The sequence below is a fragment of the Mustelus asterias genome, chromosome 11, assembly GCF_964213995.1.
Source record: "Mustelus asterias chromosome 11, sMusAst1.hap1.1, whole genome shotgun sequence".
In the NCBI taxonomy this organism is placed as follows: Eukaryota; Metazoa; Chordata; class Chondrichthyes; order Carcharhiniformes; family Triakidae; genus Mustelus; species Mustelus asterias.
The window spans coordinates 82049679-82064520 of record NC_135811.1 but is presented as its reverse complement, the minus strand read 5'-3'; positions in this window follow the sequence as shown (position 1 = coordinate 82064520).

Here is a 14842-nt window from a genome sequence, read left to right as displayed (position 1 = left end):
TCTAAGGGTCAATATTCTGATGGATAGTTCTATGGCTGGAATCGACCAAACCAGTGCAAAGGATTAAGGAATTCAAACGCAAGTGAGTTACAGTCAGAATCATTTACTCATATTTTTCTATGATCTGCCCAAATGAGGCTCTTGTGATAAAACTGATCAGCCCCCACCCCTCCATGTACTCCCCCACCTCAGGTCAACGATTTGCCCTTTGCACTGGTTTGGGAAGGCTCATTGCACTCATTCCTTGGCCACACAGATATTAGGAGGTACATTTTAAAAGTATTTACATGTGACGGGGAGATGGTGAAGTAGTGGTGATATCATTGGACAACTAATCCAGAGGGCTCGGCTGACACTCTGGAGACATGGGTTCAAATCCCACCATAGCAGCTAAATTTAAATTCTAGCCTCAGTTACATATTTTTGCCGACTGCAACAATATTCATCCCTAATACCAGCTATCTGTTAATTTAATGTCATGTAAATGGGTTCTTACATTGTGGACCTACAGTAGGTACTGGATTTAATCCGCCTAAAATCACTTCACCATCACCCCCAGAGTTCAAGGAGCCTTTCACTGGTTAAGATCATAGAATCATACAATCATAGAATCCCTACAGTGCAGAAGGAGGCCATTCGGCCCATCGAGTCTGTACCGACCGCAATCCCATCCAGGCCCTATTTCTGTATAAACCCACATATTTATCCTGCTAAACCCCCTGACACTAGCGTCAATTTTAGCCTGGCCAATCAACATCTTTGGAGTGTGGGGGAAAACCGGAGCACCCGGAGGAAACCCACGCAGACACAGGGAGAGTGTGAAAACTCCACACAGACAGTGGCCCGAGGTTAGAATTGAACCCAGGTCCCTGGCACTGTGAGGCAGCAGTGCTAACCACTTGCCACCATGCCTCTCTTTCGGTGCAGACTTTATGGGCCAAATGGCCTCCTGCTTCTATGATTCTATATGCTGACTGAAATGAAAGGGGTGAAGGACATTCTTGAGAATAATTTTGAAAATAAGCAGGGAGATTTGTTTGTTTTTCTCATCAAAGCATATAGGAAGCTATATGGATAAACTCCCGATCACATTTGATGTCTTTAATGCCTAATGATCACTTTCGAATGTACGATCGCTCCCACAAATTTAATAAGCCATGATTGCATTTTGAACACAGGAGATGACTCCTGATGCTGGATTCGAATCCAAGAACTCAGAGGAGCACAATCGATATTCTAACGTTCACCACCCAGCCCTTAGTAAAACTTTAGTTTCTTTTATGCGGGAAATAAAATAATAATTCTGATCGCTAGATAACAGGAGATGATTTTATTTATCCGCTTTCTTGATACCATGCGGTAAATGGAAAGAGGTTCTCTTGGCTGAACAATGCTGAACACTGAACACCTACTCACAGCTGTTTGGCCAGCGTTGAGCCAAATCAAAAGGAAACTGTTTTAATATACAATCTCAGTAAATAAAACAGCAAATCAAAACTATATGAAGCACAGTTGGATAGTTGGCACAAATTGTATTGCTTTCAGATGCATGTGGTAAACCCACATCCTGTTTTGAATTGTTTCAAGATCCTTATTTTTCAGGCTGACATATCGCTGGAAAACTGTATGTCTAAATGATATAGTCCGACTGTTGTAGAAAGTGCAACCATGGGGAGGGGGTGGCATAGTGGTATTTTCACGAGACTAGTAATCCAAAGACGCAGGGCAAGATCCAGAGCTGCACGGTGGTGCAATGGTTAGCACTGCTGCCCCACAGCTCCAGGGACCCGGGTTCGATTCCGGCCTTGGGTCACTGTCTGTGTGAAGTCTGCACGTTCTTCCCGTGTCTGCATGGGTTTCCTCCTGGTGCCCTGGTTTCCTCCCGTAGTATGGGTTAGGTGGATTGGCCATGCTCAATTGCCCCTTAAGTTAGATGGATTTGCCACGGGAAAGATGTGCTGTTACGGGAATAGGGCGGGAGGTAGGGCCTGTGTAATATGCTCTGTTAGAGAGTCGGTGCAGACTTGATAAGGCAGAATGGCCTGTTTTGCACTGTAGGGATTCTATGGCCGGAATGTTACCGGCACGCTGGCCCCAATTCCAGGGGCGGACGAGGCTCAGAGAATGGCATTCTCCATTGGCCTCAGGTGGGATGATATGAGCCTCAGTCAGATGTGCCAGTAAAATTCCGCCCTATGATTCTATGATCTGGGGACCCAGGTTCAAATCCCACCCTGGCAGATGGTGAAATCTGAATTCCAGAAAAATCTGGAATTAGAAGTCTAATAATGACCATGAAACAACTGTCGACTGTTATGAAATCTTATCTGGTTCCCTAATGTCCTTTAGGGAAGGAAATCATAAGTCCTTACCTGGTCTGGCCTACATATGAATCCAGAGCTCTAGCAATGTGGTTAACTCTCAAATGCCCTCTGAAATGGAGGGTAATTAGGGATGGGCAATAAATGCCAGTCCAGCCAGCGATGCCCACATGCCATAAATAGAGTCAGAGAGTCATAGAGGTTTACAGCATGGAAACAGGCCCTTCAGCCCAACTTGTCCATGCCACCTTTCTTTTTAAACCCCTAAGCTAATCCCAATTGCCCGCATTTGACCCATATTCCTCTATACCTCTATCTTACCCATGTAACAATCTAAATGCTTTTTAAAAGATAAAATTGTACCCGCCTCTACTACTATCTCTGGCAGATTGTTCCAGACACTCACCACCGTCTGTGTGAAAAAATTGCCTCTCTGGACACTTTTGTATCTCTCCCCTCTCACCTTAAACCTATGACCTCTAGTTTTGGACTCCCTTACCTTTGGGAAAAGATATTGACTATCTCGCTGATCTGTGCCCCTCATTATTTTATAGACCTCTATAAGATCACCCCTCAGCCGCCTATGCTCCAGAGAAGCAAGTCCCAGTCTATCCAGCCTTTCCTTATAACTCAAACCATCAAGTCCCGCTCGCATCCTCATAAATCTTTTCTGCACTCTTTCTAGTTTAATAATATCCTTTCTATAATAGGGTGACCAGAACTGCACACAGTATTCCAAGTGTGGCCTTACCAATGTCTTGTACAACTTCAACAAGATGTCCCAACTCCTGTATTCAATGTTCTGACTGATGAAACCAAGCATGCCGAATGCCTTCTTCACCATTCTGTCCACCTGTGACTTTCAAGGAGCTATGAACATGTACCCCTAGATCCCTTTGCTCTGTAACTCTCCCCAACACCCCACCATTAACTGAGTAAGTCCTGCCCTGGTTCAATTTACCAAAATGCATCACCTCGCATTTGTCTAAATTAAACTCCATCTGCCACTCGTCAGCCCACTGGCCCAATTGATCAAGATCCCGTTGCAATTGGAGATAACTTTCTTCACTGTCCACTATGCCACCAATCTTGGTGTCATCTGCAAACTTATTAACCATGCCTCCTATATTCTCATCCAAATCATTAATATAAATGACAAATGACAAATGAATTAAAAAAATAAAGCATTGATGTCCGGAGTCACATGTAGGCCAGACCAGGTCAGGATGGCAGATTTCCTTCCCCAAAGGACATTAGGGAACCAAATGGGATTTCATAACAGTCGACAATTGTTTCATGGTCATTATTAGACTTTTAATTCCAGATTTTTATGGAATTCAGATTTCACCATCTGCCAGGGTGGGAGTCGAACCTGGGTCCCCAGATCATAGAATCATAGAATCCCTACAGTGCAGAAGAGGCCATTCTGCCCATCAAGTCTGCATCAAAGAAAGCACTGGAGTGTCACTCCAATGTCCATGCGAATGTTGAAAATCAATGTTTGACAGCTATCAGGATGCACAACTTGCTTTAGTAAAAATCCAAGATAAGTGGGGAAAGAAACTCTTCCCTTCACTTTAATTTATCCTTTCCAAGTGGCCTGCACTTTCATTGAAGGATGTAAAGCTGAAATCCGTTAGTCTATAGTGAGGCCTGTTGCGAAATTGTTAATTTTCACAAAGCTTTGTCTGTTTCCGAAGCCTGCTTGGGTGTCTGTATTCGCAATATGGTGCTTCAATGATTGGATTAAACTTTTCCTATATATTCCCCTCTGTTTTTCCAATATTTTAACCAGGACTTTTGCTGTATTCTCACAGTGTACAGACAACCACAAACTCCCAATTGAAATAAAACATCAAAACTGTTTGCGGCTGTATCAAAAGTAAAGAGTTAAGATCTTCGCCAGTCAAATCAGCTATATTCAAGCTGTGGGAACCTAAAATGATGCAGCCGTGTTTTGCATCATACGGTAGTATCGCTGCAATCACAGGTCAAGTTGACCTGCTGCTGTCTTTGTCTACTGTTTTCCAAGTATCTTTATACCAGGTCTCACACCGAAGTTGTTTGCGCGACACTGTGAAAAGGGGGCTTCGATCTGAGTAAGTTGGACTTCATCTTTGGACCGGGATCATGAATGGTGCAGAGGATCACTCAAGGTCCAGACCAGCCGTCGTTACTAAGGTCTCCGATGGGCAGAAGGCTGCGAGACTTGCTTGCTTTCATTTATCTCGTATTTCTTACATAATGTGGGCTCTTTTTCAATAAACCATTATAATAGTTTAAGAGATCTGTCTCTTATTTAACATTCTCCCCGACCATTCAAAGAACAAAACAGAACAGTGATCTTCTGCTGAAATTTCACTATGTGACAATAGTAACAGGCATGTTACAAACTCAAACAACTTCACACCACGATTTTAACTAAGGTCACTTCTAAATAGACGGATTAATGGTTTTGGTGAAGCAGTGAACAGATCTTTCTACAAATGCGCTAATGTAGAATTATAGAATTAATCAACGCAGCAGGAATTATTCTTAGTTTCCACAGTGGATTCACCACATAAGATGCAAAAGCCACTTTCCATGCTCCCCCATACTCACTGTTGACATCAATGACTTGTGTCAAAGAATATGTAAATGAGTGATTTATCTGTGTCACCAAGTAGCTGAGAGCTCCCATTTCGCCATCTCTGCTGGCTTGACATGTCAAGACTGTGCTGATCTCCAGCACTTCCTTTCTGAGCTTCTTAAGTTAAGAGGCAGCTCTAGCTCTCTGCCCCTCGCTGGTGACCTGTAGTCTCTGGGGAAGGACTGATCCATGAGTGAGTTCAGTGGCATGTGTTCATCCAATTGATGGAGACAGTTTGGTAAGAATGAGAGTCAAGAAGTTAGCGTGGCATAAAGATGAGGGTATTGATGTGATTGTGATAGATAGGGATGTGGGTGAGTGCTTAGGCAGAGAGAGATGGGTGCGCCTGTAGCCTGTAAGTTGATATAAGGAGTGATATGTTTCAGCAACTTGAGACGACAGAGAGAGGGGTGATCCACACAGCGGAATAGAGGTGAAAATGTCATCGTGCTACCTTTCCTGACTTATGATGTGGAGATGCCGGCGTTGGACTGGGGTGGGCACAGTAGGAAGTCTCACAACACCAAGTTAAAGTCCAACAGGTTTATTTGGAGTCATGAGCTTTCGGGAGCACTGCCCCTTCAACAGGTGAGCAAATCAGGTGAGCTCCTTCATTAGAGCAGACTCACCTGATGAAGGAGCAGTGCTCTGAAAGCTCGTGCTACCAAATAAACCTGTTGGACTTTAACCTGGTGTTGTGAGACTTTTTACTGTTTCTTAATCTAGTTAGGTCATTTATTTACCTCCTGCACTGCATCCAGGAACTTGGCACTATATTCCTGTTGCGGATGGACTCAGCTTCCTTCAGACATGCTCTCTTTGTCTCTGCTGCAGGTTTCTTCCTCCCTCTATTGGAGAATGATATTTCCCTCCCACTCCTCACAGGAAAGAGGCCATACAGAGCAGGACAAGCTGCTGAAAGAGGGAATGGTGGGGTGGACAGAGAGCACATCTGGGGAGGCATCACTGAAAGGACATGTAGCATTTGCATGTTTTGGTTCTATTTCATTGAATCATAGAATCCCCACAGTGCAGAAGGAGGCCATTCAGCCCATTGAGCCTACACTGACAGCAATCCCACCCAAGCCCTATCCCCATAACCCCACATATTTATCCTGCTAATCCCCTGACACTAAGGGGCAATTTAGCATGGCCTATCAACCTAACCTGCACATCTTTGAGCTGTGGAAGGAAACTGGAGGAAACACACTTTTCTCAACTTTCTTCTTTCTCCTCCTGAACTTCAACACCTTTAAACTGTACCCTTGCCTTATCCCTTTAAATATTGGCATTGAGATCATGTCATGAAATTACCAGAGGTAAAGTGAGAATGAGGTGCTAAGTTAAAAAGTTACTAAAATATGCATGTAACATACTTCCAGGTTTCCTACATGGCACTGGAACCCCTGGGCCCACTCCCAACTCATCTTTCAGGTAAGTTTGGGGACATTGCTTCCAGGTATAGGCAGTTTGGTAGGACTTTGTCTGAGAACCAAGGAAGTTGGGGGAATGAAGAGAAAGGCCATACAGAGTAGGACAAGCCTCTAGAAGAGGGAGTGGGAATGTGGTGTGAGGAAGGGATCACAGCAGGTGCTTGAATTTATGAATGGTCTTTAAGAAGCAATTGTCTCACATCAATTACGGTAAGGACAAAACTAGAGATGTTTCTTTTTGACTTAAAAGGTCATCACTGAAATTTGTCAGTTGCTGAAGCCACAAATATAAACTCAAAGCAGGACAAGTACAACATTGCTTACAGTTGTCAAGATGACAGGGCTTTTCATTTTGATGTCTCTGGCTCCTTTCAGCCAATACAAACAACATCTCCTAATTTTTTGTATAAAAGATGTCACTGAGGTCAGTTCAATTCATCAACAGGAAAGGATTCGATTCCTTCAATATGCAGCTGGTATGTGATCACAGGCCACGTGTCATGCAGATGAATGCGCCAACCATGATGTTTTCATTCCATGGCCATTTCCTGTTCCAGCTGCATCTGATCAAGCGTTGCAAGTTAAAGGCTAGACATTGAGTGACAGTGATTGTCTGCTCATGATACATCTCCTGATCCCAGTCAGGACTGTGCATACTTGTACAGAATACCTCTATTGACAGCTATGCTACAGGGAACATGAGTGATACCAACAACACCTCTCCATTCACCAACCGTCCCAAACCTCTTACCTTTCTCCCCCTCACTGACAATCCACCTAACCCGCACATTTTTGGACTGTGGGAGGAAACCAGAGCACCTGGAGGAAACCCACGCAATACGGCGAGAATGTACAAACTCCAGACAGTCACCCGAGGCTGAAATTGAACCCGGGTCCCTAGCGCTGTGAGGCAGCAGTGCTGACCACTGTGCCGCCCATCTAGTTTTGCAATGTTGGATTCCGACACAATCATGGTGAGGATATATTTCTGTTTATACCAGCTGGGCATAAAGTATTCACCCGGAAAGGGCACAGAGTAAGACAATCAAATTGGGAGGGTTGCATGTCTGTAATGGAATCTGCCCACTGAAAGGTGCCATATCAGTGCAATTCCTTTCCTTCCCAAGTGTAATTTTCACTCTCTCCTGAAGAATGAATAAACAACAAAGGTGTAATGACTTCAATAATGTCCATGAGGTTGGCCTCTTGGAGTATGAGCTCCTTGATTGAGGCCATGATTGCCTTCCCAATCAGAGAGCCTCACCTAAATATAAATATGGGAGTTTCAGGTCTACTGGCCCTCCGGATTCCGACTTTGTACCTGAAACACTCTGAGGAGTGGAATAGAGTTTGTGAATAAAAGGAATCTGGTGAAGAGATATCGGCCTCTGAGGAGTCATTTCAAAAGGAGGTTCAAAGAAAATCAAAGCGCAAAGAAAATACATTGTCAGAAGGCAATAATGACTTGTGGTTGAAGCCTGCGTGCCATGAGGGTAATTTTCCAATGTTGTGTTACTGTTGGGGAACTGTTATCCCTCCAGCTGCGTATTTTGGCAAATTGACCCATCCTTATAAGTCCCACGCATTAAACCTGCCAGTTTGCTGATTTTGGCTTGTTTCCTGAGTCCACAGCTCACCCACAGATTGAAGAAGCACATATGTACTTTTGTCTACCACCAATTGACACCCACTCGAACCAGAGTGGTCCACAGATTTTGCTCGTTCAATTTCACACCCAATATTTTAGCTTTAGATTCAGTGCTGTTCGTTACCAAATCATGAATAGGAAATTAGATGCTCCTTCACTCTCTTCTATTTGCATTTCCCAGCAGCTGATTGACCTTTGGGGTGGAACAGTGGCTGGCATTGCTGCCTCACAGCGCCAGGGACCTGGGTTCGATTCCCCGCTTGGATCACTGTCCGTCTGGAGTTTGTACATTCTCCCCGTGTCTGCATGGGTTTCCTCTGGGTGCTCTGGTTTCCTCCCACAGTCCAAAGATGTGCGGGTTAGGTGGATTGGCCATGCTAAATTGCCCCTTAGTGTCAGGGGGACTAGCTAGGGTAAATACATGGGGTTATGGGAAGAGGGCCTGGGTGAGATTGAGGTCAATGCAGAATCGATGGGCCAAATGGCTTCCTTCTGCGCTATAGGATTCTATGATTCTACAATGTCCTGGCTGCATCTTTATGCAGGTCACTTACTGGCGATGAATTATCTAGGTTTTTAATCTCACAAAGGATTCTGTCATACATATCTCTCTTATGGTCAATGCACAGCCTCACTCCTGGAACCAATACTCATTTTCAAGAACTAAAAAGCAAAATGTATATGACAAAGGGATAATTTCAGTGATATGGCTTGCTGCATAAACTATATTCTTACTGAGGAAAAAACTTGCATTTATATAGCACCTTTCAAGACCTCAAAAAGATTCTTAACCGTGTTAGAAAATATTAGGTAGTTATGAAATGTAGTCATAATGCAAGAAATATAGCAGTCAATTTGAACACAGCAAGGAATGAGACCAAGATCAGATCATTCATTCGAGTGACTGATTGGGGAATACCTGGGTATAAATGGTCTTCTTCAAAACGGTTACATGTAATCTTAAGAGGATAGGCTGGGCAGTGGTTTAACATAATATCTGAAAGATAGCACATCTGACAGTGCAGCACTCCTTCAATATAACACTGGAATGTTAAGATAGGTTTTTTGAACAAGTCGCTGGAGGGGATCTTAAATCCATAACCCTTATCCCAGAGGCTGACGCGCTACCCCTGAACCGAAACGGACATGTGAACCAGCCTTTTATTTTATCTGAGCAGCACAGTTGCCATCCATGCTCCCACTAGGCAATGCCTTGCACTGAAAGTGGAACTTTGTTAAAATAATCCTGGTAACTGGTTCTGTAGCACCGTCCAAGATTCAATAGAATCATAGAATCCCTACAGCGCAGCAGGAGGCCATTCGGCCCATCGAGCCTGTACCAACCACAATCCCACCCAGGCCCTATCCCCATAATCACACTATTAACCCCTGCTAGTCCCCCTGACACTAAGGCCAATCCACCTAACGCGCACATCTTTGGACTGTGGGAGGAAATCAGAGCACCCGGAGGATGCCCCCACAGGCAGTCACCCTAGGCTGGAATCAAACCCAGTCCCTGGCGCTGTAAGGCAGCAGTGCGAACCACTGTGTCACCGTGCTGCCCAGAGATAGAACTACCCTCATTACTTTACACTCACTAAAAAGATCACATATTTGTTGGTGGCTGCTTAGTCTTTGGACAACGGCAACAAGAACAACTTGCATTATAGAGGCATAGAGTCACAGAGGTTTACCGCATGGAAACAGGCCCTTCTGCCCAACTTATCCATGCCGCCCTTTTGTTTTTGTAAACCCATAAGCTAATCCCAATTGCCCACATTTGGCCCATATCCTTCTATACCCATTTTACCCATGTCTAAATGCTTTTTAAAAGACAAAATTGTACCCGCTCCTACTACTACCTCTGGCAGCTTGTTCCAGACACTCACCACCCTCTGTGTGAAAAAATTGTCCCTCTGGACACTTTTGTATCTCTCTTCTCTTATTCAGATCTTATTGAGTTGCAACCTAAACTGAAACACTTGTTTCATTGGAGGTGAGTGTCGACTTGTGATGGAGGGAGAGCCCAGTATCAATCCTACTGCTTCATAGAAAATGGGGAACTGAAGCTTCAATGTTTCTGCAATTTCCACATTGAAATAACATGAAGGCTATTGAGATAATGAGACAAGATTAAAGATCAGAGGGACAATCAGCTATTGTTAAACAACAATACAGAACTACTCATTGTAAGCAAATGTTGTCAAAGAAGTAGCAAGTTGTTGATCACAACAGCGGAGAGAGAAAAATGTGAAGGACCAAATTTACTTAAATATAATCCAATAATATAGTCCAGATATGTGCAGGTTAGGTGGATTGGCCATCTAAGTTGCCTCTTAGTGTCCAAAGATGTGTAGGTCAGATGGATTGGCCGTGCTAAATTGTCTCTTAAGGTGGGTTTTTCCTGCCGCGCTCACCCCAAGAACGGAAAATCCCACCTGAGGTCAATAGCATAATCCACGTTCCACCTGTTATGATCCCTGTGGCAAGTGGGAGGTAAAAATTCCACCCTTAATGTTGAAAGATGGGGCGATTTAGGTGGATTGGCCACGGTGAACGCGCGGGGTTATGGGGATAGGACGGGGGCTGGGCCTGGGTAAGATGTTCTTTTTGCAGGGTCAGTGCAGACTCAATGGCCAAGTGGTCTCCTTCTGTACTGTAAGGATTCTATAGTTCTATGTTTCTAGAATGAAGACAGTAAATTAGAGCTGTCAATCAATTGTCATGAAATGCTGTGGCTGACTGAATTCCCCCTCGATAGTTAGCTGTGACTCTGTAAGAAGGTCTGAAAATCTCTGAAAACTCCTGGTTCAAGTGAACAGCAAATAACATTAATGTTGTCCATAAATACCTCCAGATTCTATCGAGCACAGGGCTTTCTGAGCCCTATGTTGTATGGTTTGAATTAGTAGTTTTGACAGCAGGTGAATAGCACTTAAACATATTAGGGAACTTTTAGATCTGACTTTCTCTGAATTTTTATTTGTTCATATGTGCTGGTAAAGGCCTTGACAGGACATAGAGTCATAGACTCATAGAGTCATAGGGGTTTACAGCATGGAAACAGGCCCTTCGGCCCAACTTGTCCATGCCGCCTTTTTTTTTAAAATCCCTAAACTAATCCCAATTGCCCACATTTGGCCCATATCCCTCTATACCCATCTTACCCATGTAACTATCTAAATGCTTTTTAAAAGATAAAATTGTACCCGCCCCTACTATTACCTCTGGCAGCTTGTTCCAGACACTCACCACCCTCTGTGTGAAAAAATTGCCCCTCTAGATACTTTTGTATCTCTCCCCTCTCACCTTAAACCTATGCCCTCTAGTTTTAGACTCCCCTACCTTTGGGAAAAGATATTGACTATCTACCTTGTCTATGCCCCTCATTGTTTTATAGACCTCTATAAGGTCACCCCTCAGCATCCTATGCTCCAGAGAAAAAAGTCCCAGTCGATTCAGCCTCTCCTTATAACTCAATCCATCAAGGCCCGGTAGCATCCTAGTAAATCTTTTCTGCACTCTTTCTAGTTTAATAATATCCTTTCTATAATAGGGTGACCAGAATTGCACACACTATTCCAAGTGTGGCCTTACCAATGTCTTGTACAACTTCAACAAGACATCCCAACTCCTGTATTCAATGTTCTGACCGATGAAACTAAGCATGCTGAATGCCTTCTTCACCAGCCTGTCCAGCTGTGACTCCACTTTCATTGTTTCCTCTTGCTGAGGAATCTAGAACATGGTGCCACAGTCTGAGGATAAGGTGCTGATTATTTTGCGGCTGAGATGAGGAGACATTTCTTCACTCAGTGGATTGTGAATCATTGGAATTCCCTACCCTAGATGGTTGTGGATGCTCCATTGATGAGTATATTCAAGATTGGGAGAGACAGATGTTTGATCTTTCATAGAATCCTTACTGTGCTGAAGGAGGCCATTCGGCCCATTGAGTTTGCAATAACTCTCTGACAGAGCATCCCACTGAGGTCCTATTGCTGTAACCCCATATACTTAGCCCGCTAACCCCCTAACCCACACATCTTAGGACACCAAGGTGCAACTTAGCATGGTCAATTGTACACCTTTGGACTGTGGGAGGAAACTGGAGCACCCAAAGAAAATCCACAAAACATGGGGATGACATGCAAACTCCGCACAGTCAGTCAGCCGAGGCTGGAATTGAACCCGGGTCCCTGGTGCTGTGAGGCAGCAGTGCTAATCACTGTGCCACTCAAAATGGAGAGATATGGGGGGAAGAAAGTAAGTTAGAACATAGAACATAGAAAGCCACAGCACAAACAGGCCCTTCGGCCCACAGGTTGCGCCGATCACATCCCCACCTCTAGGCCTATCTATAGCCCTCAATCCCATTAAATCCCATGTACTCATCCAGAAGTCTCTTAAAAGACCCCAACGAGTTTGCCTCCACCACCACCGACGTCAGCCGATTCCACTCACCCACCACCCTCTGAGTGAAAAACTTACCCCTGACATCTCCTCTGTACCTACCCCCCAGCACCTTAAACCTGTGTCCTCTCGTAGCAACCATTTCAGCCCTTGGAAATAGCCTCTGAGAGTCTACCCTATCCAGACCTCTCAACATCTTGTAAACCTCTATCAGGTCACATCTCATCCTTCGTCTCTCCAGGGAGAAGAGACCAAGCTCCCTCAACCTATCCTCATAAGGCATGCCCCCCAATCCAGGCAACATCCTTGTAAATCTCCTCTGCACCCTTTCAATGGCTTCAACATCTTTCCTGTAATGAGGTGACCAGAACTGCGCGCAGTACTCCAAGTGGGGTCTAACCAGGTTGAGGTAGATGATCAACCATGATTGTGTTGAATAGCCGACCAAGCTCAAGAGGCCAGATGTTCTATTCTCTCTCCTATTTCTTATATCCTTATGTTAATTGGTCCTTCCCTCATAGCCTTTAAGAAGATGGTGGTGAACTGACTTCTTGAACAAATGCAGTCAGTTTGGTGTGGTTACACCTACAGTGCTATTAGGTAGGGATTTCCAAAACTTTCACCCAATATCAATGAAGGAATGATGATATATTTCCAAGTTGGGGTGACAGTTTCTGGTCAACATTTAGGTTTCTAGTCAACAGTGACTCCTAGGATGCCCACTGAGGGGAATTTGACATTGGGTATGCCTTTGAACATCAAGTGGAGGGGGGAAGATTGGTTTTATTCTCTCTCATTGGAAATGGTAATTGCCTGGCAGTTGTATGTACCCACCACTTATTAGCCCATGCCTCAATATTGTTCAGGTCTCACTGCACATGAACTGATTCATTATCTGCTGAGTTGCCAATGGAATTGAACATTGCAAGGACCAAAAATCCCCACTTCTGACCTTATGATGCAGGGAATGTTGTTGATGATGCAACTGAAGATGATCAGACCAACAATTCTGCCCTGATGAATTAATGCAGTGGTGTCTCCAACCATCTTCGTTTGCTATCGGTATGACTTGGGGAGCTTTCTCCTTGATTCCCAGATTTCCATTTACTTCAGTGGCAGTCACTCTTGCCTCACCTCTGGAATTCAGTTCTTTTGTCAATGTTCACACTAAGGTTGGAATGGGATCTGGTGCTGAGTGTTCATAGTGGAACCCAAGTAGAGCATCATGGAGCAGTAACTGCTGCATGTAAGCACTGTCATTGGCATCTTCCATGACTTTGTTGATGATTGAGTGTAGAATGCTGGGAGGTGGGGGTGTAAGTGACCAGACTGGGTTTGTCATCTTTTTTGTGGACAGGGGATACACTGGCAATTTTTCATATTTTGTAGCAGGAGCCAGGATTGTAGCTGCACTGGAAGAGCTTGGCTACGGGCATGGCTAAATCTGAAGAACAGGCCTTTGCTACATTCAATGTCTCCAGTTCCTGATGCTGTGTGTAGCTAATTGAATTGACTGAAGAATGGCATCTGTCAGAGGACGGCTGGACTGATCGGGGAGCAAAATGGAGATGTATTAGCAGAGGCAACATTGCCTCAAAATCAATACTTTACATCAGAAGAGAAATTTGTCAGAACCATGTTAGTGTCAAGTTATTGGGATACCAGGTAAGATTTTAAAAAACCGAAGATACCAGAAGTGCTGACAGTGGATCTATTGCCCCCATGGATGGTATGCATCCAAGGTTGCTGAGAGAAGTAAGGGTGGAAATTGCAGAAATATCAGCCTCAATTTTCCAATCCTTCTTAGGGAGGGTGCCAGAGGACTGATGGATTAAAAATGTTGCCCCATTGTTCAAAAGAAGGGGAGAAAGATAAATATAAAATTATAGATCAGTCAGTTTAATGTTGGTGATGGGGAAACTTTCAGAATCTGGGAGAAAATTAACAACTACTTGGACAAGCGTGACTAATAAAGGAGTCAGCATGGATTTGTCAATGGCAAATTGTGTTTGACAAACTTTGATGGGTTTTGTAATGAGATGACAGATAGAGGACAGTGCTGTTGATCATAGAATCCCTACCATACAGAAAGAGACCATTCAGCCCATCAAGTCTGCACCAACCACAATCCCACCCACGCCTTACTCCCGCAAACCCATATATTTACCCTGCTAATCCCCTGACATTAAGGGTCAATTTAGTATGGCCAATCAACCTAACCCACACATCTTTGGGGCTGTGGAAAGAAACCGGAGCACCCAGAGAAAACCCACACAGGCACGGGGAGAATGTGCAAACTTCACACAGACAGTGACCCAAGCCGGGAATCGAACCCAGGTCCCTGGAGCAGTAAGGCAGCAGTGCTAACCACTGTGCCACCAAGCCTCCCAGTAATGCT